At 38.2% G+C, this 23625-nt stretch overlaps 1 long non-coding RNA gene across 1 annotated transcript in view; it reads right to left on the bottom strand.

The window, feature by feature from the left end:
- LOC123385741 overlaps window positions 1-23625 on the bottom strand; it is a 527360-nt gene that overhangs the window by 3072 nt on the left and 500663 nt on the right. Inside the window, exon 8 of the long non-coding RNA XR_006598700.1 lies at window positions 3729-3807. This is a non-coding gene — a long non-coding RNA (uncharacterized LOC123385741). The remainder of the gene's footprint in view (window positions 1-3728; window positions 3808-23625) is intronic.

Here is a 23625-nt window from a genome sequence, read left to right as displayed (position 1 = left end):
TATCTCAAATGAATTCTGATTAAGGTCAATGGCTTATGACTCTACAGACTTTATTCTCTCAGTGGAAACTCAGTTTATTTCATGACTCACTATCCTAAAATGGATCTGTGAACTTGATCAAACATGGTGAACTTAAAGAAGAAATGGCTGGAGTTTGTATTCAGGGAAGAGTTAGAATCAGTATAGCGGTCATGAGGGAAGCACAGATGTGAAAACCAAACTTTTGCAAATTCAGCTGTTTGTTTTTAAAGCTATTACATAGTCTTGAAGCTGTTTCCCTTTAAGAAAACTATGCAGGCAGGAAAAGAAAAAAAATTACTATTATTATCAACTGTATTCTCTACTGATGTGATGAATTTTATTAAAGGTAGGTGAAAAAGAAATAATCTTTAAATACAATAAAATACCTAAATACAAAGAATGGTGTCCTGATTCTTGGTAAAATATAGTGTAAATCCAGAGATTAAATTTATAGGATAACTGAATATGAAGAACTATTCCCTATGAGTGTACGTGGAGGCATAACAGCAGAAACCCACAGAAATTCAACATGAAAATGAGAGTGGTGGATGGACACATGTTCCTCCTCCTCCTGAGAAGGATGACTTTATGGTTGGGGAAACATCACTTAAGGGTTTGGGAGTGAAGCTGATAAAGCACAGGAAATGAAGAGAGAAAGAAAGGAAACAGTGACTCTGCTGAAGGAGGATGAGGATCTATACTTTCCGCAAAGCAGGAGATAGTTTTCCAACACTGATCATAACACATCTGTAACTACCTTTCTAAATAGCTCAGTTGTAGGCATGTTTATGAATAAAATCCATTATTTAGAGCACAACATGGAGAAGTTAAATGGCCATATTTATATACTTATGGGGGCGACGGGGGAACGTGTGTTATTTTATCTGGGTGTTTAAAGTAAATAGATCAAAGAAATTAAGTCACAGGGATTGGAAAATTTCCTGGCAAGGAAAGGACTCAGCTTGAGTAAATTCTTTTTACTCTATTAAGTTTTTCTTTTTGATTTTTCTTTCTTTCTTTTTTTAAAAAGTTTACTTATTCATTTTGAGAGAGAGATGGAAGGAGCTGGCATGCATATGTGGGGGAGGGGCAGAGAGAAAGGGAGAGAATCCCAAGCAGACTCTTCCATCAACACAAAGCCCGATGTGGGGCTACATCCCATGGAACCAAACCATGAGATCATCACCTGAGCTGAAATCAAGAGTGAGCTGCTTAACCAACTGAACCACCCAGGTGCCCCTCTTTTTCTTTTTTTAAGCAATCCCTACACCCAGTGTGGGGCTCAAATTCATGACCCTGAGAATTAAGAGTTGCATGCTCCACTCACTTGAGCCAGCCAGGTCCCCCCCCCTTTTTTTCTTTTTGTTCCTTTCCCACCCACACTGCCTCATTTCTCTTTCTTTTTTCAAGAAACAATGCTGTGCTGGTTCTCAGTAGTATTAATTGAAGGCAAATATAGAATCAGTTAAATTCAGTCAAAGAATGGATGTCTCAACTCTGTTAAAATAAAGTAATTTCTGTAAAATAGTCAATCATTTCTTTTGCTTTTGATTCTTGACAGACTCCTCTGGAGATATGTAAATTATTGATTCCATCTGGTTTATTGCCATCAGGGCTGCTTGAGTGTTTATTTTTTGAAGGCAGGTGTAAATAAAGCTAAGTTAATTTCCAGAAAAGCTGCAAAGAAGGTTATAAACCTGAAGGGTAATTCTCCTCTTCCAGATGCCACCCCAGACCTAGATATGTACACAGAGAAACATACTATCTTTTGGGGGCTGCTAAAGTGAGGAACTCAGGGGAAAATCACCAATGTACAGCTGAATGGCACTCCAAAACACTTTCTGAATGGCAAAGAAAAGTTGAGGGCATTATAATGTTTTTTTTTTTTCTTTTGGATTTTTCTCTCCTCTTTTTGTTTTTCTTGGGTCAGGGTAGGTGGAGGGATGCCTGATGTAGCTGCCATATAAAGTGTTTTTCCTTAGTCTGAGGTAGGATTGATTGTCAGGGTATATTTCTTCTCCCACTACTCTCCTCATTTTCCTTCTCTACTTAACTTTCTGCTCCCATCATCTTCTGACATGAAGCTTATCTGCCTCAATACATCATTTCCAATCTAAATGGAAAATAGTGAAGAGGAAAAATCTTTCCTTAAGCCTCCTTAAATTTCCAAATTAGCCCTAAATAAGCTTTATTTATTTATTTTTTTAAATGTTTATTCACTTTTGAGAGAGAGAGAGACAAAGCACCAGCAGGCAAGGGGCAGAGAGAAAGGGAGACACAGAATCTGAAGCAGACTCCAGGCTCTGAGTTGTCAGCACAGAGCCCACGCAGGGCTTGGACCCACGAATTCCAAGATCATGACCTGAGCTGAAGTCAGATGCCCAACCAATTGAGCCACCCAGGCACCTCAGCCCTAAATAACCTTTAAATCAGTTCTAAATAAAAGAGTTATGGACGAGACTGAAATCCTACTCACTTCCCCAGGCCTGTGGCATCTCTCTGCTCTAATCAGAAAATGTATCGTTTATGAATTAATGGTTTATTCATTGAATTAGCAGATTATAAATCATATTTAGATACTCAAACTGAAAATAGTAGTCAGATGTGGAAATACTCATCTCTGTTAGTACTTTTAAGGCATATCTATAGTTTCTGCATTGCCAATGCATACAAAAAACCGAGTTTGTGCTGGGCAATGGTCCAGGCATAATAAGCTCTGAGTGTTGCAAATTAGCGAGCACAAAATAGATAATGTACTATGTAAAATACCAAAGAATGTCAGATGTGCCATAATAATCTAGAGAAAAAAAAAGTAAATTCTTACACTTATGTTAAGCTTCTAAGATTTCTCAGTTAGTTATTAGTTGCAATTTGTCAGGACTTTATTCTGGGACATTAAGTTCCTATTCTCAGGTAGTCTCTTCATGTTCTAACTGTCAACAAACATCTTGGTGCCTCCTTGAACTACGGAATCATCTTGATGAACTGACCTGTTAGAAAAAAATCCCTACATAGCCAAAATGAGAAAATGCAAATGCATGTTTACATTCATTTTGGTGTAGTATAAAAGGTCAGAGATTTAGAACCAAATGGATATGGGTTCTAGCCCCAGTGTATGCCAGTTACCACTTATGGGGTCCTGAGAAGTCTATTAATTCCTGTGGGTCTCAGATGGCTCATCTGAAAATGAGATTGTTGTGGGATTGCTCTGGGGATTAAATAACATGAGGTATGCATAGCACCTGTGTAATAGATGGTCAGATAATGAATGATAGCTCTCTGCTTCCACTCCATTTATATTTTCAGCCTTCTCAGTAAAAAAGGATAGTTGGTCTTTAAGGATATAAGAGGGGTGCCTGGGTGGCTCAGTCGGTTGAGCGTCTGACTTCAGCTCAGGTCATGACCTCACAGTTCATGAGTTCAAGCTTCGCGTGGGGCTCTGGAGCTCAGAGCCTGGAGCCTGCTTCAGATTCTCTGTCTCCCTCTCTCTGCCCCTTCCCTGCTCATGCTCTGTCTCTCTCTGTCTCTCAAAAATGAATAAAAGTTTAAAAAAAATTTTTTAAAAAGGATATACGAAATCTTTCTCTCTCTTCTCTGAAAGCATTCAGCAGATCGGAGGTGCTCAAAAAAAATGTGAGCTCCTTGTCAAATGTTTGTCTCATCAGACTGCAGGCATCCACTGGGGTATAAACCTTCACAAAAATTACCTTACTCCATCCACACAGCAATTGTGAGGCAGACCAATTCTGACTTCCTCATTTCTCATTCCAGAAGCAGTGAGTCAGGCTGAAAGAAATAGTGGAGTGCGTAAGTATTTGCAGATCTAAGATAAACAACACCCATTTCTGGGGGAGATTAACATGAAAGTACTGGTGTAGATACATGTATTAACAGAGGATGACATTTCAGGATTTGTGCCCTCTTGTGTTTTGGTTACACATCTTGTTTTGACCATGACTAGAGAGTTACCACTGTAATTGTGGGTGAAGGTAGTGCTCATAAAAAATGATGTTCTTTTAATTTTTCAAGGTCAAACTTCAATGAATTTGTGTACTATACTCAGAAGTAATAAAAATCAGACAAGCAGAAAGGAATATAATTTGGCATTTCTTATTCAGAAAATTTATACAATGTATAACCCTATAAAGTGAAGGATCTTTAGCCTCACATACTCTGCTTTATTTGGGTTATTCATCAATGAATATGTGAATAAAAGTCTATTTTAAGACACACTGTTCAAAGTAACATTTTAAAAGGGATAATGCTTTTGAAAATATTAAACCAATGTATTTTTTTATTTACCATAAATCCACTTCTCTATGACTCCCCACCCATTAGATGAGTAATACTCATTACTTCAGATATTTCCTAGAACAAGTGAGACATTATTCAATTCTGAGCTTCAGACTAAATTATTCCTGAGTTTATAGCTAGATGATAGTCTTGTGAACCAAGCTTTTCGGGGAGTAATATGTTTTCTAAATTTCAAAATATTCTTTTTACACTGAAAAAGCTAAACAAGAGAGTCAGAGCCTGGGTTTTTACTGTCAGCCTCAGGGCACAGAGGAGGAAGGCTGCCAGGGAAGGCTCTGACACACAGCAAGAAGAAGCCATCCTACTGCAGACAGGACGCTGACAGCTCTGGAGGAGATAAAATTAGGGTAACTCTGCCTAGATCCCTGAGGTGATGTCAGATACCCATACTACCCTGGACCAAAGATAGGAGACAGAATGAGATAGCAGGAAGTGAAAAGCAGTGGGAACAAATCCTTCTTTCCCATTTCGGCTATAGCCAGAGAATGCCCCAGAGGTATCTTGTAGCCATTGGCATGGGCACAGAAGAGCAGACACAGTCTAGGACAGGTTCTGTCAGTGCAGAGCCTGATGTGGGGCTTGACCTCACAAACCATGAGATCATGACCTGAGCCGAAACCAAGGGTCAGATACTTAACTGACTGAGCCACCCAGGTGCCCCAGTGTGCGACATGTTTACACACAGGTGGCTTCCACACCCTTGCCACCATGTGGCACGTTAAGAGGTTTAGAACTAAAAGGCTCTCTGGGTGAACTGGGGCTGGGAGTGGGGGCAAGATGGGAGAGTGGGCAGGTAGCTAAGAATTAAGGAGCAACTTGCCATCCAGGGGCACTAGGGTGGCTTACTTGGTTAAGCATCTGACTCTTGGATTTGGCTCAAATCACCATCTCACATTTTGTGAGTTCAAGCCTGGTGTCAGGCTTTGTGCTGACAGTGCAGAGCCTGCTTGGGATTCTCTCTCTCCCCCTCTCTCTCTGCCTCTCCCCTGCTCATGCCCTGTCTCAAAATAAATAAATAAACATTAAAAAAAGGGAAGCAACTTGCCTTCCAGTGGTTTGAGGGGAGAGGAAATGGAAAGAGCTGGAGGGCAAATGGAAAATGCACTGAGTCTCAGAGGTGCAGCCATTCAAACAAATACTAAACTGCTACACCCCAAACTGAAGTTGGTGAGAGCTATCAAGAGATCTAGACACTTCCTTGCCTACCATTACAAAGTGATGTGAACTCCCCCTTGTGCCAAGAAGCCTCTGAGGGAGAAGGGGCAGATGATGGGAAAGACGCCTTGAAATACCAAGTACCCTCTTCCCAAAGGAAAGTCTTTCACATTAAAAAAACCAAAACCAAACACACACACACACACACACACACACACACACACACACACACACACACACAAAACCCCCTGAATAATCTTGAATGGGCTATTTTGTTTTGGCGATTGTTAAGTGTTTGCTACTGAATGGAAAAGGGGGCTGTTAAGCAACATGATGTAAGTGATAGAAATTAATTTCCTACATATCTGAATTGTGCCCTTTGCTACTTTTTGGAGGACCAGGTAAGAAATTCTGGTTTGTCCACAGCTCAGGGCTTGCACTGTATGAATTAGGAATTAGAAACACCATTTGCTTACTCACATTACAAGATTATAGAGAGTGTCAGAGTTTTCAGAAGTAGAAAATAGTCTTCAATGGTCTTCAACCATAAATGCTATTAAGTATTGTACTATGCATTCATTTTAAATTGTCTATGGGTGTGTTGTGACTCTTGTGTTTTGGGGCTTCAATTCGCAGAGAGGTCAAATCAAATGCACCATTTTTTTTGTCCACAAGAACCCAGAGGCATGAATATGCAAGGATCCCAAATATAACCATTTTAACACCTACAGCCCCAAAGTAGCAGGCTACGCTAGGGTTAATTTACATTCCACAGCAGCAGAATGAGAACTCCAGCAAGACAGTACTTAAAAGAAATCAATCCGGCAAAAGCAAAACACATATCTGTTTCAAATCCAACACTATTATTCTAAAATGAGCATTTGTTTTTAATTCTGTAGATTCTGACTGAAATGTACTGAGCATTCTCAAAAGCAACTCATTAACTACAACGTACAACATGATGACTATAGCTGACATTGCTGTATGATATACAGGAGCTGTTAAGAGAATAAATCATAAGAGTTCTCATCACAAGAAACAATTTTTTTCCTTTTCTTTCTTTTCTTTTTATTGTATCTATATGAGAAGATGGATGTTAGCTGAACCTACTGTGATAACCATTTCACAATATTTGTAAATCAAGCCATCATGCTGCATGATTTAAACTTATACAGTGATGTATGTCCACTATTTCTCAACAAAACTAGAAAAAAGTAACCCACAGAAACTGGTGACTTAAAATGAGTTTCCCCCAAAACAGACCCCGAGATTTGAGTGCAAGTGGTTTCTTAGGGAGCTGATCTTAGCAGGACTGCAGGGGAGTGGTAAAAGGAGACAGGGAATGGAAGGGAAGCAACGTGGAGTAAGATGATGTGCAGGTGACCACTGTGGGAAACTGAGGACCACCCACTGGCAACCTTGGAGTGAAGAGATAATTCCACAAAGTTATAACATACGAAGGATGAGGTAGCCACCATTTATTATCCAACTCCCTCTCTCATTAGCTGAGAGCTGCTCTTGGAGCATCAACTTCCAGCACTCTGACCTGCCTCAGGCAAGAGCCAAACACATCAAGGAAAGCCCTCTAAAGGAAAGTAAAAACCACATGCAGTAGGAAGCTATCAGTGTGTGCATAGAAAAAGGAAAGCTAACCGCAATCTGGGTGACTCAGTTGGGTGAGCATCCAACTTCAGCTCAGGTCATGATTTTACAGTTCGTGAGTTTGAGCCCTGCGTCAGGCTCTGTGCTCAGAGCCTGGAGCCTGCTTCAGATTCTGTCTCCTTCTTTGTGCCCCTCCCCCACTCACGCTCTGTATCTTGCTCTCTCAAAAATAAATAAACATTAAAAAAAATTTAAAAAAAAGAAAAGGGAGAGCTAACAATGTTAATTAGGCATCTGGGCAACTTAAAAGAAGAAAAGACTGAATCAGGGATTGTTGGAAGCAGCAAAAACTATCCATGTTATTAAATGAAGGTGAACACTAGAAGGCACTAGGGTTCTGCTAATGTCCACGCAAAATGTAACCTTGTAACATGTAGTCTTATCAGAATACATGTGCTTAGCTTGTAGATCTAAGCTACCATTTTGTCTAATTATTGTTTGACATTTCATTCAACTGGGTAGATCCACGAGAAGTTTGCAAAAGACAAAAAAAGATTTTTTTTAAACAAATTCACTAGTGGAATCCAAAGCAAACCGTGAAAGCTAAAATCCTCTGTGCATCCCTACTAACATGAGGGGAGGGGTAGACCAGTTATACTTAAGAAATGAGAAGAAAACAACTTTTAAAAACCTTTGGTTTCTTAGGTGCTTAAAATGATAACACTGGAGAAATACGAGTTCTGTAGCTTTAGAATTAAAACTCAAGTTGTGGTTATTAATGGTTTAAGAAACATAGCTCTCCTCTCAAGTAATTTAAATTTAATATACAACTATGGTTGAACATCAGTTAAAGAAGACCGCTTAATTAATCTCCACAGAAGGGCATCAGTTTGGAACAAGTTCCTAAGAATGTCTCAAGGGGAAAAGGGTGTGTGTATGTGATTCCTTTTCTTCTTCTTCTTTTTTAACTAAAAAAAAATTAGTTTCAGCATTGACCTCTGGTCACAACATTATCTTTGAGGTCAGTACAGATGTGCTTAATTTATTTCAAGGCTTTATTTCAATTATTTCAAAGAGAAGAAGTGAGGCCTGGAATGTATAAAATGTAATATTTTAGATGGTGCCCATGGAAAGAAGGAAGAGAGACAAAATCTAAAGAGATTTTCAAGAAATATGCTCCTTATCCTTCCCAGTAGACTGACCCAGACATTTAGGAGACAATGACAACCCAAAGAGAGACTGAGCATGAGTAAGCCCTTAGGAACCAGACAAGTTCTAGCCACTTTGCTAAAAAAAATATGTACAGTTCCTTATATGGAAAAGTAGCAGTTAGTTACTAGAAGGGGACAAATACAGACAAGTCTGAGTCAAGCAAGTGCCTTAATGACATCTGCTAATACTAATATTCACTTATAATAATCATTTTTAAAACTTTGGCTAGTATACATATACAAACATTAAATGCTTCTTTTAATGCAGATACTTTAAAAATGAGTATGTTTAATATTTTTAATGTTTATTTGTTTTTAAATTTTTAATGTTTTTATTCATTTTTGAGACACAGAGAGAGACAGAACACTAGTGGGGGAGGGGCAGAGAGACAGGGAGACAGATCTTCCAGGTTCTGAGCTGTCAAAACAGAGCCTGACCCAGGGCTTTAACTCGCCAACAGTGAGATCATGACCTGAGCTGAAGTCGGATGCCTAACCGACTGAGCCACCCAGATGCCCCTAAAAGTGAATATTTTTTACAAACCTACATTATATAGAAAAATAACGTCATAAAATAAAATAGTAATTACATCTTTAAAACTGCCTTGAATATTGTTATGTCTTTTCAATGCAGGTATTTAGCATATACTAAGCAGTGAATAAACAATTAATAGGGATGAAGGAGGAGTGCCTGGGTGGCTTAGTCGGTTGAGAGTCTGACTTTGGCTCAGGTCATGATCTCACTGTCTGTGAGTTCAAGCCCCGTGGCAGGCTCTGTGCTGACAGCTCGGATCCTGGAGCCTGTTTCAGGCTCTCCCTCTCTTTCTGTCCCTCCCCCACTCATGCTCTGTCTGTCTCTCTGTCAAAAATAAATAAACATTAAAAAAATAGGGATGAAGGGAATTAGTAAGCAGGCCAGTGGAATGAGGGAAGAAAAAGGACTGAGGGCCAAAAATATTTTCTCATTGAAAGAAGTATATAGATAAACCTTATGGTACAGAGAGCATGACTGTGACTCCTGCTACTGTCCTCAAGTTATAGCAACAAGCAGATCCAAATGTTCTATACTTAAAATAAAATAAAAACACTTAAAATTAATAGGCATTAGAAATTTTTACAAAAAGGTTTCAAACAACAATTGTTTATTTTTCTTTAAATTCCGGTATAATTAACATACAGAGTTATATTAGTTTCAGTTACTGATCACATGGTATTTCCATTCTTAATTTTTTGAGGAAGTTCCATATTATTTTTCACAGTGGCCGCACCAGTTTGCATTTCCACCAACACTGTATGAGGGTTTCTTTTTCTCTACAACCTTGTCAACACTTGTTTCTTGCAGTTTTTTTTAAACCTTTTTTTTAAATTTAAATTTTAGTTAGTTAACATTTCAGTTCAATATTGGTTTCAGGAATAGAATTCAATGATTCATCACTTAAATAAAATACCCAGTGGTCATTACAAGTGACACCCTTAGTAACTATCACCTATCTAGCCCATTCCTTGCCCATCTCCCTCCATCAACCCTCAGTTTGTTCTCTATCATTAAGAATCTCTTGTGGTTTGTTTCGCTCCCTTCTCTTCTTTCCTTCTTCTTCCTATATGTTTATCTAGTTTGTTTCTTATATTCCACATATAAGGGAAGCCATATGGTATTTATCTCTCTCTGATTGACTTATTTTGCTTAGTAGAATGCATTCTAGTTCCATCCATGTCATTGCAAATGGCCAGATTTCATTCTTTTTGATCGCTAAGTAATAATACACACCATATGTATGTGTGTATATATATATATATATATATATATATATATATATATATATATATATGTATATCACATCTTTATCCATTCATCAGTCAATGGACATATGGGCTATCTCCACACTTTTGATTATTGTTGATAATGCTGCTATAAACATTGTGGTGCATGTACCACATCGAATCTGTATTTTTGTATTCTTTGGATAAATAATAGTGCAAGTGATAGATCATAGGGAAGTTCTATTTTTACTTTCTTACTGTTCTCCATACTGTTTTCCAGAGTAGCTGCACCAGTTTGCATTCCCACCAACAGTGTCTGCATCCTTGTCAACACCTGTTTTTTGTTATTGTTAATTTTAGCCATTCTGACAGATGTGAGGTGGTATCTATCAGGATTTTGATTTGTATTTCCCTGATGATGAGTGATGCTGAGCAACTTTTCATGTTTCTGTTAGCCACCTGGATGTCTTCTTTGGAAAAGTGTTTATTCATGTCTTATGTCCATTTATTCACTGGATTATTTTTTGTTTGTTTTTGTTGAGTTTGATAACTTCTTTACAGATTTTGGATACTAACCCTTTATTAGATATGTTGTTTATAAATATCTTCTCCCATGCTGTAGGCTGCCTTTCTGTTTTGTTGATTGTCTCCTTCACTGTGCAGAAGGTTTTGATCTTGATGAGGTCCCAGTAGTTCATGTTTGCTTTCATTTCCCTTGCCTCCAGTGATATGTCTAGTAAGAAGTTGCTCTGGCTGAGATCAAAGAGGTTGCTGTTTGTGTTTTCCTCTAGGATTTTGATGGTTTCCTATCTCACATTTAGGTCTTTAATCCATTTTGAATTTATTTTTGTATATGGTGCAAGAAAGTGGTCCAGTTTCATTCTTCTGCATGTAACTGTCCAGTTTTCTGAACACCATTTCTTAAAGAGACTGTCTTTTTTCCATTGGATATTCTTTCCTGCTTGGTTGAAGATGAGTTGACCATATAGTTGTGGGTCCAATTCTGGGTTTTCTATTCTGTTTCATTGGCCTATGTGTCTGTTTTTGCGCCGGTACCCTACTGGCTTGATGATTGCAGCTTTGTAATGTAACTTGAAGTCTGGAATCATGATGCCTCCAGTTTTGTTTTTCTTTTTCAGGATTGCTTTGGATATTTGGGGTCTTTTGTGGTTCTGTGCAAATCTTAGGATTGTTCTAGCTCTGTGAAAAATGCTGGTGGTATTTTGATAGGGATTGCATTAAATGTGTAGATTGCTTTGGGTAGTATAGACCTTGTGTTTTTTATTTTAGCTATTCTGACAAGTGTGAGGTAGTATCTTATTGTGGTTTTGCTTTGCATTTCCCTGACAATTAGTGATATTGAGCATCTTTTCATGTTCCTGTTGATCATCTCCATGTCTTCTTTGGAGAAATGTCTGTTTATGTCTCCTGCACATTTTAAAAATTGGATTATTTGTATTTTTTTGGTGTTCAGTTATATATGTTTTTAAAAATGTATTTTGGATATTAACCCCTTTAGGATATATCATTTGCAAATATCTTAATAGGAGTTATTTTTAAAGTAATTGATTTCTTTTTTAAATTATTTTTTTGTTTGTATTTTATGTTTGAGACACAGGGTGTGAGCAGAGGAGGGATAGAGAAAGACACACACAAAATCTGAAACAGGCTCCAGACTCTGAGCCTGATGCAGGGCTTGAACTCATCGACTGTGAGATTATATTCTGAGCTGAAATCAGATGCTTAACTGACTGAGCCATCCAGGTGCCCCTAAAGTAACTGATTTCATGCTTGAATTAGTAAGATTTTACTCAGACAAAAAGAAACATGTTTACTAATCATTAAAAATCATTAAAGTTAAAATATGGCAATAATATATATAAAATCAATATTCATCTGCATGAAATTTGAGGAAAATTTCTAGCAACTTCTAAAATAGTAAAAAGGCCATTTACAAGTTTTAATTCATTAGTATGCCTAAATCTCATGCTACTACCTACTAATTAACTGTCTGCCCACAGCAAACAGCCTAAGTATTCTAATTTGGGTTACCAGTAAATAATTCCTATTCTATTAGACAAACCCATTATTTATTTATTTATTTATTTATTTATTTATTTATTTATTTATTTATTCATTCTTCGGATTTCAAATTTTTATTTTATTTTATTTTATTTTTTTCAATATATGAAATTTATTGTCAAATTGGAAAAAGACAGTCTCTTTAACAAATGGTGCTGGGAGAACTGGACAGCAACATGCAGAAGGTTGAAACTAGACCACTTGCTCACACCATTCACAAAAATAAATTCAAAATGGATAAAGGACCTGAATGTGAGACAGGAAACCATCAAAACCTTAGAGGAGAAAGCAGGAAAAGACCTCTCTGACCTCAGCCGTAGCAATCTCTTACTCGACACATCCCCAAAGGCAAGGGAATTAAAAGCAAAAGTGAATTACTGGGACCTTATGAAGATAAAAAGCTTCTGCACAGCAAAGGAAACAACCAACAAAACTAAAAGGCAACCAACGGAATGGGAAAAGATATTTGCAAATGACATATCAGACAAAGAGCTAGTATCCAAAATCTATAAAGAGCTCACCAAACTCCACACCTGAAAAACAAATAACCCAGTGAAGAAATGGGCAGAAAACATGAATAGACACTTCTCTAAGGAAGACATCTGGATGGCCAACAGGCACATGAAAAGATGTTCAACGTCGCTCCTTATCAGGGAAATACAAATCAAAACCACACTCAGCTATCACCTCACGCCAGTCAGAGTGGCCAAAATGAACAAATCAGGAGACTATAGATGCTGGAGAGGATGTGGAGAAACGGGAACCATTATTTTTTTTTAATATAAAAGCATTTATCACAGTATCTGGTAGGCAGTAGATATCCAAAAATGTTACTTTTACTTAAGCAAATATGTTCACATTTCTATGATAAGAAAGAGTGAAGCATAGAAAGATAGAAATATGTGTTACTGGATTCCACTTTTCATGAAATGAAGAGAGTTGCTGTTAGGTTTTGTCAGGTTTGGGTAGGTAAGGGAAGTCCACCAGGCTTTAACATTTTGACTTGTGGGAGCTTGTGAGGAAAACTGTTGTATCTAGAACTGCCTTATCAAACTTTACCTTAGCTAGGGTTACACAAAAATGTTATTATTTGTTCCTGATACAATGCTTTGACCACAAGTGAAAGTTTTATATTGTGTGCAATACAAGATTTAAAAACACACAACTAACAGTCTCAAGTTTTGTGGATTATTTGATATCCCCTCAAATCTATAACAGTAGTTTGAGAGGTATTATGACTCTTATCCATCAAAATGAGCCTCAATATAAAGAAATTCACTAAGAAGTTACCCCTTCATTCATTGCCTACTATGTATTAACCTAAATTAAGCTTCTAGGATAAAGGACTAAATGTGAAAGACAGGAGAAGTTTCAGTCTGCAATTATCTTTAATTATACTGGGAAGATATGTAATGAACAGATAAAACAAGAACACAAAGAAATTTGAGCTAGCAGTGAATATTATGAAGGATGATGTGATAGATACTACTGGAGACTAGAGTTGGGGATATAACTGAAGAAATTTATCAGATTAAAATTATAACCAATGGCATCATTATAAACTTAAATAACTTGATGAAATAATCAGGACTTCTGAGAAATTACTGAAAAAGAAGAGATAAAACAGGAGCTGGCAGAAGTGAAGAAAGAAACACATAGTAACATAAATTGTAGACCTCACTGGAATAACTAACTCACTCTGAAACTAATAATAACTAATGACGATAATACAATGAGATTCATAATAGAATGAGAAATATGAACAAAAAAATTCAAATCATGAGTTCAAAATTATTAGATAAGTGATGAATGTGGATGATCCAATACATATGTAACTGGAGACTCCTAAAAGTTTCCATAAATAAAAGCCTAGTTGAATTTATAGATTAGAAGGACTTATTATGCCATAGGAATATCATCATAGAACCATCAACACTGAAACACTAGCCTTCAAAAGCAAAGAAAGAATTTTGTGGATGTTTAAGAAACACAATTAGGTTATTTGTCAGGGCAGAAAAAAATCAACTTGGAGTTTGATCAACAGACTGATTCAAAGACAGATGACTTGGAGAAACATCTAAAAGTCTTTGGAGAACAAGCAGGGAAGGGATAACCCAATAGTTTTATATTATGGCCAAACTATCTTTTATGTGTAAGTTCCACATTCAAAAAATCAAGAAATCAACTTCTATGAGGCTTTCTTGAAAATATTATTAGGGTATTGTCTCCCATGAAGATCACTAGGTAAATACTGCCACATTTTGTATCTATGGTTTCCCAATTTTTAATGTTTTATTCTTACCACTTTCTATTATTGTACCACCACTAAGTAAGTAAGAATGAAGTCATTCTTACTGCTTTCTGAGACTCATTCCATGTCTCTGTTAACTAAAAGATAAATGTAAAAACTGAAGCAAAATGAAGTAATTTAGTTGAAAGACTAAGAATAAAACAGTTTTGGAGATTATAGTTAAGAAGAGAACACACTTTTTAAAAATATTATTGTTACTTGTAAACAATATAGCTAACAACCATATGGAAAAAGAAGTAAAAGTTGACAGGCTTGCAAACGGGTTGATTTCTTTTAAAGATATGTCAACAGATTTTATGCTGACAAAGAAAGTAATGGAGTGTATCAATCAAGGCAGACTAGACTGGGTTGAAACAGTTCCCAAATCCCAATCGTTTAACGTGATAAAGTTTTATTTCACACTCATGTGAAATGCCCATCATGGGTACACTGTGATTCTATTCTACATCATCTTTACTCCTACACAAACTGACAGAAAACCACATTCGGAAACATTACCAGACTTATGACAGAAGAAAACGTCTCACATCAGTAATGTCATTTCTGCTCACAACTCATTGGCTAGAATTCATCACTGGAACTCTCCTAAACACAAGATTATCTGAAAAAGCAATCCTCCCACACGCTCAAAATGAGAGAACTGTATTATATGGCAAAGAACACTAACCGCAACCAGGAGGAGAGAGGGAAAAAATAATGAAGATAGGAAGAATGGAAGTGTACTCATAGATGGGAGTTAGTGAATACTGTTTAATGAAATAAAGAACTGAATATACCACAGATCTCTATTGTCCAATAAGGTAGCCACGAGTCACTTGTGAATATTTAAATTTACATTAATTAAAATGAATATTTAAAAATTCAGTTTCTCTAGCCATAGTTCAAGTTAAACTAGCCATAGTTCAAGTGCTTGATATCCAACATGTGGATAGTAGCTCCTGCACTAAAAAGCACAGACATAAGACAGTTTGTCAGTCTTAGAAATTTAAATTTCAATTCATAATGTTGCCATTGATATTTGTTGTTATAAATTTTTAAAAATAAAGGCCTTGTAAATTATGAGAATGGAAATACACATACAGAAAGTAGTCAAAGTGCAGCCAGATAGTAAAAGATAAAACGATAATTTGAGAAACAGAAATGACAATGTTATATGACAAAGCTAAGAACAAAGATAAATGTCACACCAATAAATGTGACTACAATAAAAAATTCCAATATGATCATGTATATAAACTCAAATATATGTAAACATAAATAAAAATTGTTTATATATATATATATTTAATATATGAAATTTATTGTCAAATTGGTTTCCATACAACACCCAGTGCTCATCCCAAAAGGTGCCCTCCTCAATACCCATCACCCACCCTCTCCTCCCTCCCACCCCCCATCAACCCTCAGTTTGTTCTCAGTTTTTAACAGTCTCTTATGCTTTAGCTCTCTCCCACTCTAACCTCTTTTTTTTTTTTTCCTTCCCCTCCCCCATGGGTTTCTGTTAAGTTTCTCAGGATCCACATAAGAGTGAAACCATATGGTATCTGTCTTTCTCTGTATGGCTTATTTCACTTAGCATCACACTCTCCAGTTCCATCCACGTTGCTACAAAAGGCCATATTTCATTTTTTCTCATTGCCACATAGTATTCCATTGTGTATATAAACCACAATTTCTTTATCCATTCATCAGTTAATGGACATTTAGGCTCTTTCCATAATTTGGCTATTGTTGAGAGTGCTGCTATAAACATTGGGGTACAAGTGCCCCTATGCATCAGTACTCCTGTATCCCTTGGATAAATTCCTCGCAGTGCTATTGCTGGGTCATAGGGTAGGTCTATTTTTAATTTTCTGAGGAACCTCCACACTGCTTTCCAGAGCGGCTGCACCAATTTGCATTGCCACCAACAGTGCAAGAGGGTTCCCGTTTCTCCACATCCTCTCCAGCATCTAGAGTCTCCTGATTTGTTCATTTTGGCCACTCTGACTGGCGTGAGGTGATAGCTGAGTGTGGTTTTGATTTGTATTTCCCTGATAAGGAGCGACGTTGAACATCTTTTCATGTGCCTGTTGGCCATCCGGATGTCTTCTTTAGAGAAGTGTCTATTCATGTTTTCTGCCCATTTCTTCACTGGGTTATTTGTTTTTCGGGTGTGGAGTTTGGTGAGCTCTTTATAGATTTTGGATACTAGCTCTTTGTCTGATATGTCATTTGCAAATATCTTTTCCCATTCCATTGGTTGCCTTTTAGTTTTGTTGGTTGTTTCCTTTGCTGTGCAGAAGCTTTTTATCTTCATAAGGTCCCAGTAATTCACTTTTGCTTTTAATTCCCTTGCCTTTGGGGATGTGTCGAGTAAGAGATTGCTACGGCTGAGGTCAGAGAGGTCTTTTCCTGCTTTCTCCTCTAAGGTTTTGATGGTTTCCTGTCTCACATTCAGGTCCTTTATCCATTTTGAGTTTATTTTTGTGAATGGTGTGAGAAAGTGGTCTAGTTTCAACCTTCTGCATGTTGCTGTCCAGTTCTCCCGGCACCATTTGTTAAAGAGACTCTCTTTTTTCCGTTGGATGTTCTTTCCTGCTTTGTCAAAGATGAGTTGGCCATACGTTTGTGGGTCTAGTTCTGGGGTTTCTATTCTATTCCATTGGTCTATGTGTCTGTTTTTGTGCCAATACCATGCTGTCTTGATGATGACAGCTTTGTAGTAGAGGCTAAAGTCTGGGATTGTGATGCCTCCTGCTTTGGTCTTCTTCTTCAACATTACTTTGGCTATTTGGGGCCTTTTGTGGTTCCATATGAATTTTAGGATTGCTTGTTCTAGTTTCGAGAAGAATGCTGGTGCAATTTTGATTGGGATTGCATTGAATGTGTAGATAGCTTTGGGTAGTATTGACATTTTGACAATATATATTCTTCCAATCCATGAGCAGGGAATGTCTTTCCATTTCTTTAAATCTTCAATTACCTTCATAAGCTTTCTATAGTTTTCAGCATACAGATCTTTTACATCTTTGGTTAGATTTATTCCTAGGTATTTTATGCTTCTTGGTGCAATTGTGAATGGGATCAGTTTCTTTATTTGTCTTTCTGTTGCTTCATTATTAGTGTATAAGAATGCAACTGATTTCTGTACATTGATTTTGTATCCTGCAACTTTGCTGAATTCATGTATCAGTTATAGCAGACTTTTGGTGGAATCTATTGGATTTTCCATGTATAATATCATGTCATCTGCAAAAAGTGAAAGCTTGACTTCATCTTTGCCAATTTTGATGCCTTTGATCTCCTTTTGTTGTCTGATTGCTGATGCTAGAACTTCCAGCACTATGTTAAACAACAGCGGTGAGAGTGGGCATCCCTGTCGTGTTCCTGATCTCAGGGAAAAAGCTCTCAGTTTTTCCCCATTGAGGATGATGTTAGCTGTGGGCTTTTCATAAATAGCTTTTATGATCTTTAAGTATGTTCCTTCTATCCCGACTTTCTCAAGGGTTTTTATTAAGAAAGGGTGCTGGATTTTGTCAAAGGCCTTTTCTGCATCGATTGACAGGATCATATCGTTCTTCTCTTTTTTTTTTGTTAATGTGATGTATCACGTTGATTGATTTGTGAATGTTGAACCAGCCCTGCATCCCAGGAATGAATCCCACTTGGTCATGGTGAATAATTCTTTTTATATGCTGTTGAATTCGATTTGCTAGTATCTTATTGAGAATTTTTGCATCCATATTCATCAGGGATATTGGCCTGTAGTTCTCTTTTTTTACTGGGTCTCTGTCTGGTTTAGGAATCAAAGTAATACTGGCTTCATAGAATGAGTCTGGAAGTTTTCCTTTGCTTTCTATTTCTTGGAATAGCTTGAGAAGGATAGGTATTATCTCTGCTTTAAACGTCTGGTAGAACTCCCCTGGGAAGCCATCTGGTCCTGGACTCTTATTTGTTGGGAGATTTTTGATAACCGATTCAATTTCTTCACTGGTTATGGGTCTGTTCAAGCTTTCTATTTCCTCCTGATTGAGTTTTGGAAGTGTGTGGGTGTTTAGGAATTTGTCCATTTCTTCCAGGTTGTCCAATTTGTTGGCATATAATTTTTCATAGTATTCCCTGATAATTGTTTCTATCTCTGAGGGATTGGTTGTAATAATTCCATTTTCATTCATGATTTTATCTATTTGGGTCATCTCCCTTTTCTTTTTGAGAAGCCTGGCTAGAGGTTTGTCAATTTTGTTTATTTTTTCAAAAAACCAACTCTTGGTTTCGTTGATCTGCTCTACAGTTTTTTAGATTCTATATTGTTTATTTCTGCTCTGATCTTTATTATTTCTCTTCTTCTGCTGGGTTTAGGCTGCCTTTGCTGTTCTGCTTCTAGTTCCTTTAGGTGTGCTGTTAGATTTTGTATTTGGGATGTTTCTTGTTTCTTGAGATAGGCCTGGATTGCAATGTATTTTCCTCTCAGGACTGCCTTCGCTGCGTCCCAAAGCGTTTGGATTGTTGTATTTTCATTTTCGTTTGTTTCCATATATTTTTTAATTTCTTCTCTAATTGCCTGGTTGACCCACTCATTCGTTAGTAGGGTGTTCTTTAACCTCCATGCTTTTGGAGGTTTTCCAGACTTTTTCCTGTGGTTGATTTCAAGCTTCATAGCATTGTGGTCTGAAAGTATGCATGGTATAATTTCAATTCTTGTAAACTTATGAAGGGCTGTTTTGTGACCCAGTATATGATCTATCTTGGAGAATGTTCCATGTGCACTCGAGAAGAAAGTATATTCTATTGCTTTGGGATGCAGAGTTCTAAATATATCTGTCAAGTCCATCTGATCCAATGTATCATTCAGGGCCCTTGTTTCTTTATTGACTGTGTGTCTAGATGATCTATCCATTTCTGTAAGTGGGGTGTTAAAGTCCCCTGCAATTACCACATTCTTCTCAATAAGGTTGCTTATGTTTATGAGTAATTGTTTTATATATTTGGGGGCTCCGGTATTCGGCACATAGACATTTATAATTGTTAGCTCTTCCTGATGGATAGACCCTGTAACTATTATACAATGTCCTTCTTCATCTCTTGTTACAGCCTTTAACTTAAAGTCTAGTTTGTCTGATATAAGTATGGCTACTCCAGCTTTCTTTTGGCTTCCAGTAGCATGATAAATAGTTCTCCCTCACTCTCAATCTAAAGGTGTCTTCAGGTCTAAAATGAGTCTCTTGTAGAGAGCAAATAGATGGGTCTTGTTTTTTTTATCCATTCTGATACCCTATGTCTTTTGGTTGGCGCATTTAATCCATTTACATTCAGTGTTATTATAGAAAGATACGGGTTTAGAGTCATTGTGATGTCTGTATGTTTTATGCTTGTAGTGATGTCTCTGGGACTTTGTCTCACAGGGTCCCCCTTAGGATCTCTTGTAGGGCTGGTTTAGTGGTGGCAAATTCCTTCAGTTATTGTTTGTTTGGGAAGACCTTTATCTCTCCTTCTATTCTAAATGACATACTTGCTGGATAAAGGATTCTCGGCTGCATATTTTTTCTGTCTAGCACACTGAAAATCTCGTGCCAATCCTTTCTGGCCTGCCAAGTTTCAAAAGAGAGATCAGTCAGGAGTCTTATAGGTCTCCCTTTATATGTGAGGGCACGTTTATCCCTTGCTACTTCAGAATTTTCTCTTTATCCTTGTATTTTGCCAGTTTCACTATGACATGTCGTGCAGAAGATCGATTCAAGTTACGTCTGAAGGGAGTTCTCTGTGCCTCTTGGATTTCAATGCCTTTTTCCTTCCCCAGTTCAGGGAAGTTCTTAGCTATAATTTCTTCAAGTACCCCTTCAGCACCTTTCCCTCTCTCTTCCTCCTCTGGGATACCAATTATGCGTATATTATTTCTTTTTAGTGTATCACTTAGTTCTCTAATTTTCCCCTCATACTCCTGTTTTTTTTTTATCTCTTTTTCTCACCTTCCTCTTTTTCCATAACTTTATCTTCTAGTTCACCTATTCTCTCCTCTGCCTCTTCAATCCGAGCCATGGTGGTTTCCATTTTGTTTTGCATTTCGTTTAAAGCGTTTTTCAGCTCCTCATGACTGTTCCTTAGTCCCTTGATCTCTGTAGCAAGAGATTCTCTGCTGTCCTCTATACTGTTTTCAAGCCCAGCGATTAATTTTATGACTATTATTCTAAATTCACTTTCTGTTATATTATTTAAATCCTTTTTGATCAGCTCATTAGCTGTTGTTATTTCCTGGAGATTCTTCTGAGGGGAATTCTTCCGCTTGGTCATTTTGGATAGTCCCTGGCGTGGTGAGGACCTGCAGGGCACTTCCCCTGTGCTGTGGTGTATAACTGGAGTTGGTGGGCGGGGCCACAGTCAGACCTGATGTCTGCCCCCAGCCCACCGCTGGGGCCACAGTCAGACTGGTGTGTGCCTTCTCTTCCCCTCTCCTAGGGGCGGGATTCACTGTGGGGTGGCGTGGCCCGTCTGGGCTACTTGCACACTGCCAGGCTTGTGATGCTGAGGATCTGGCATATTAGCTGGGGTGGGTAGGCAAGGTGCACGGGGGCAGGAGGAGCAGGCTTAGCTCGCTTCTCCTTAGGTGATCCACTTCAGGAGGGGCCCTGGGGCAGCGGGAGGGAGTCAGATCTGCTGCTGGAGGTTTGGCTCCACAGAAGCACAGAGTTGGGTGTTTGTGAGGAGTGAGCAAGTTCCCTGGCAGGAACTGGTTCCCTTTGGGATTTTGGCTGGGGGATGGGCGGGGGAGATGGCGCTGGCGAGCGCCTTTGTTCCCCACCAAACTGAGCTCTGTCGTCCGGGGGCTCAGCAGCTCTCCCTCCCCTTGTCCTCCAGCCTTCCCGCTTTCCGAGCAGAGCTGTTAACTTATGACCTCCCAGACGCTAAGTTGCGCTTGCTGTCAGAACACAGTCCGTCAGGCCCTTCCGCTTTTGCCAGCCAGACTCGGGGCTCTGCTTGGCCGGGGAGCTGCCCCTCCGCCCCAGCTCCTTCCCGCCAGTCCGTGGAGCGCGCACCGCCTCGCCGCCCTTCCTACCCTCTTCCGTGGGCCTCTCGTCTGCGCTTGGCTCTGGAGACTCCGTTCTGCTAATCCTCTGGTGGTTTTCTGGGTTATTTAGGCAGGTGTAGGTGGAATCTAAGTGATCAGCAGGACGCGCGGTGAGCCCAGCATCCTCCTACGCCGCCATCTTCCTCCGAGAGCCTGTTTATATTTTTTTTAATGCTTATTATGAGCCAGGCAACTAACATAACTGTGTGGTACATATTATTTCAAGTAATTATCCTAATTAGTTATGGGCCAAATTCTTAGGCTTAAGTCTCAACTCCTAAAACCTCAGAATATGATTGATTTGCACTAAATGGGTCTTTCAAGAGGTGATTAAGTTACAATGAAGGCATTATGGTGAGGGCTCAAACCAGAATGACTAGTGTCCTTGTAAGAAGATATAGAGACACCTTAGGCACGTGCACAGAGACGACTATGTGAAGAGGCAGCAAGAGGGCAGCCATCTACAAGCCAAGGTGAGAATCCTCAGAGAAATCCAACTTTGCTGCCATCTTGATCTTGGACTTCGAGCCTCCAGAACCATGAGAAACTAAATTTCTGTTGTTTAATCCACCTAGTAAGTTATTTTCTAATGGTAGCCCTAGCAAACTAATACAGTAATATTAATATATTTGTTTTATTGTGATAAAACCAAAACACTGAAGTGTTACATAATTTAACAAAGATTACAAAGCTTGAAAAACAGCAGAGGCTAACTGTGAAGCCAGTCAGTCTGATTTCAGACCTTGTCCTCTTAACCCATTTGCCAAAATTGGTCATGTATGGAACATAAAGCAAGCCTTAACAAATTTCATGATTAAAACAATTCAGAATATGTTCTCTGACTCTGGTGGAATTAAGCAAGAAATCAAAAAAAGATGTCTAGAAAATCCCCAACCGTCTGGAAACTTAAAAATGCACTCTAAATAATTCATTGGTAAGAGAAGGATTTGAAATCCAAAATTCACAGTACTTTTAATGAATCATTAAGAAGACACTACAAATAAAAACTTGTGGGATACAACTAAAGCAGCATACATAGGGGAATGGGAATCCTTAGACACATGTATTGAGAAACAAGAGAGGCTTTGGGGTGCCTGGGTGGCTCAGTTGGTTAAGCCTCAGACTCTTGGTTTGGGCTCTAGACATGATCTCACAATTCATGAGATCAAGACTTGCACTGGGGGCTCCCAAGCAGGCTCCATGCTTTCAGTGCAGAGCCTGACACAGGGCTCGAACCCATGAAACATGAGATCATGACCTGGGCTGAAATCAAGAGTCAGAAGCTCAAGTGACTGAGCCACCCATGTGCCCATGAATCCATTAATGAAAACCTTCCCCAAAGAAAACTTAAGACCTAGGTGTCTTCACTGATGAAGTCTTCCAAACTTTTAAGGAAGAAATAACACCAACCACACATAAATTCTTCCAGAGAATAGAAAAAGAGAAAACTTCTTTGCAATAATTTTTATGAGGCCAACTTAACTTTGATTTAAAAACATGAGGGGTGCCTCATATTCTCTCCCTTTCTCTTTCTACCCTCCCCCTACTCACATTCTCTCTCTCTCTCTCTCTCTGAAAAAAATAAATAAACTTAAAAACAAAAACAAAAACATTTGATAAGCCCATTACCAGCAAGGAAAAGTGAAGACCAGTTTCTCTCATAAACATTGTTGTAAAAATCTTGAACAACAGATTAGCAAAACAAAAATAGAGATATAGTAAAAAGATAACACATCTTGAACAACAGACTTTTATTCCAGTAACGCAAGGGTGGGTTGACATCTCAAATTCATCCTAAGTAACTTACTACACTAACATAAGGAAGGAGGAAAAAAATAGAATCATCCCAATAGAGACAGAAAAAGCATCTGAGAAAATTCAACATCCGTTTCATGATAGAAATTCCTTTGGAAACTAAAAATAGAAGGGAACATCCTTAACCTAATGAATACTAGCTATACAAAAAAATCTACAATGAACATAACACCATCAAGATGTTGAAATCATGAAAGCTTTCTTTCTGAGATCAGATACAGAACAATGATACCTGCTATCACCAGTCAGGTTGTACTGGATGTCCCAGCCAATATAGGAAAAGATGAAAGGAAGAGAATAGCATAAAC

The sequence above is a fragment of the Felis catus genome, chromosome A1 (assembly GCF_018350175.1).
Source record: "Felis catus isolate Fca126 chromosome A1, F.catus_Fca126_mat1.0, whole genome shotgun sequence".
NCBI lineage: Eukaryota > Metazoa > Chordata > Mammalia > Carnivora > Felidae > Felis > Felis catus.
The sequence above is the reverse complement of the archived record's forward strand: the minus strand, read 5'-3'. Positions and strand labels throughout refer to the sequence as shown.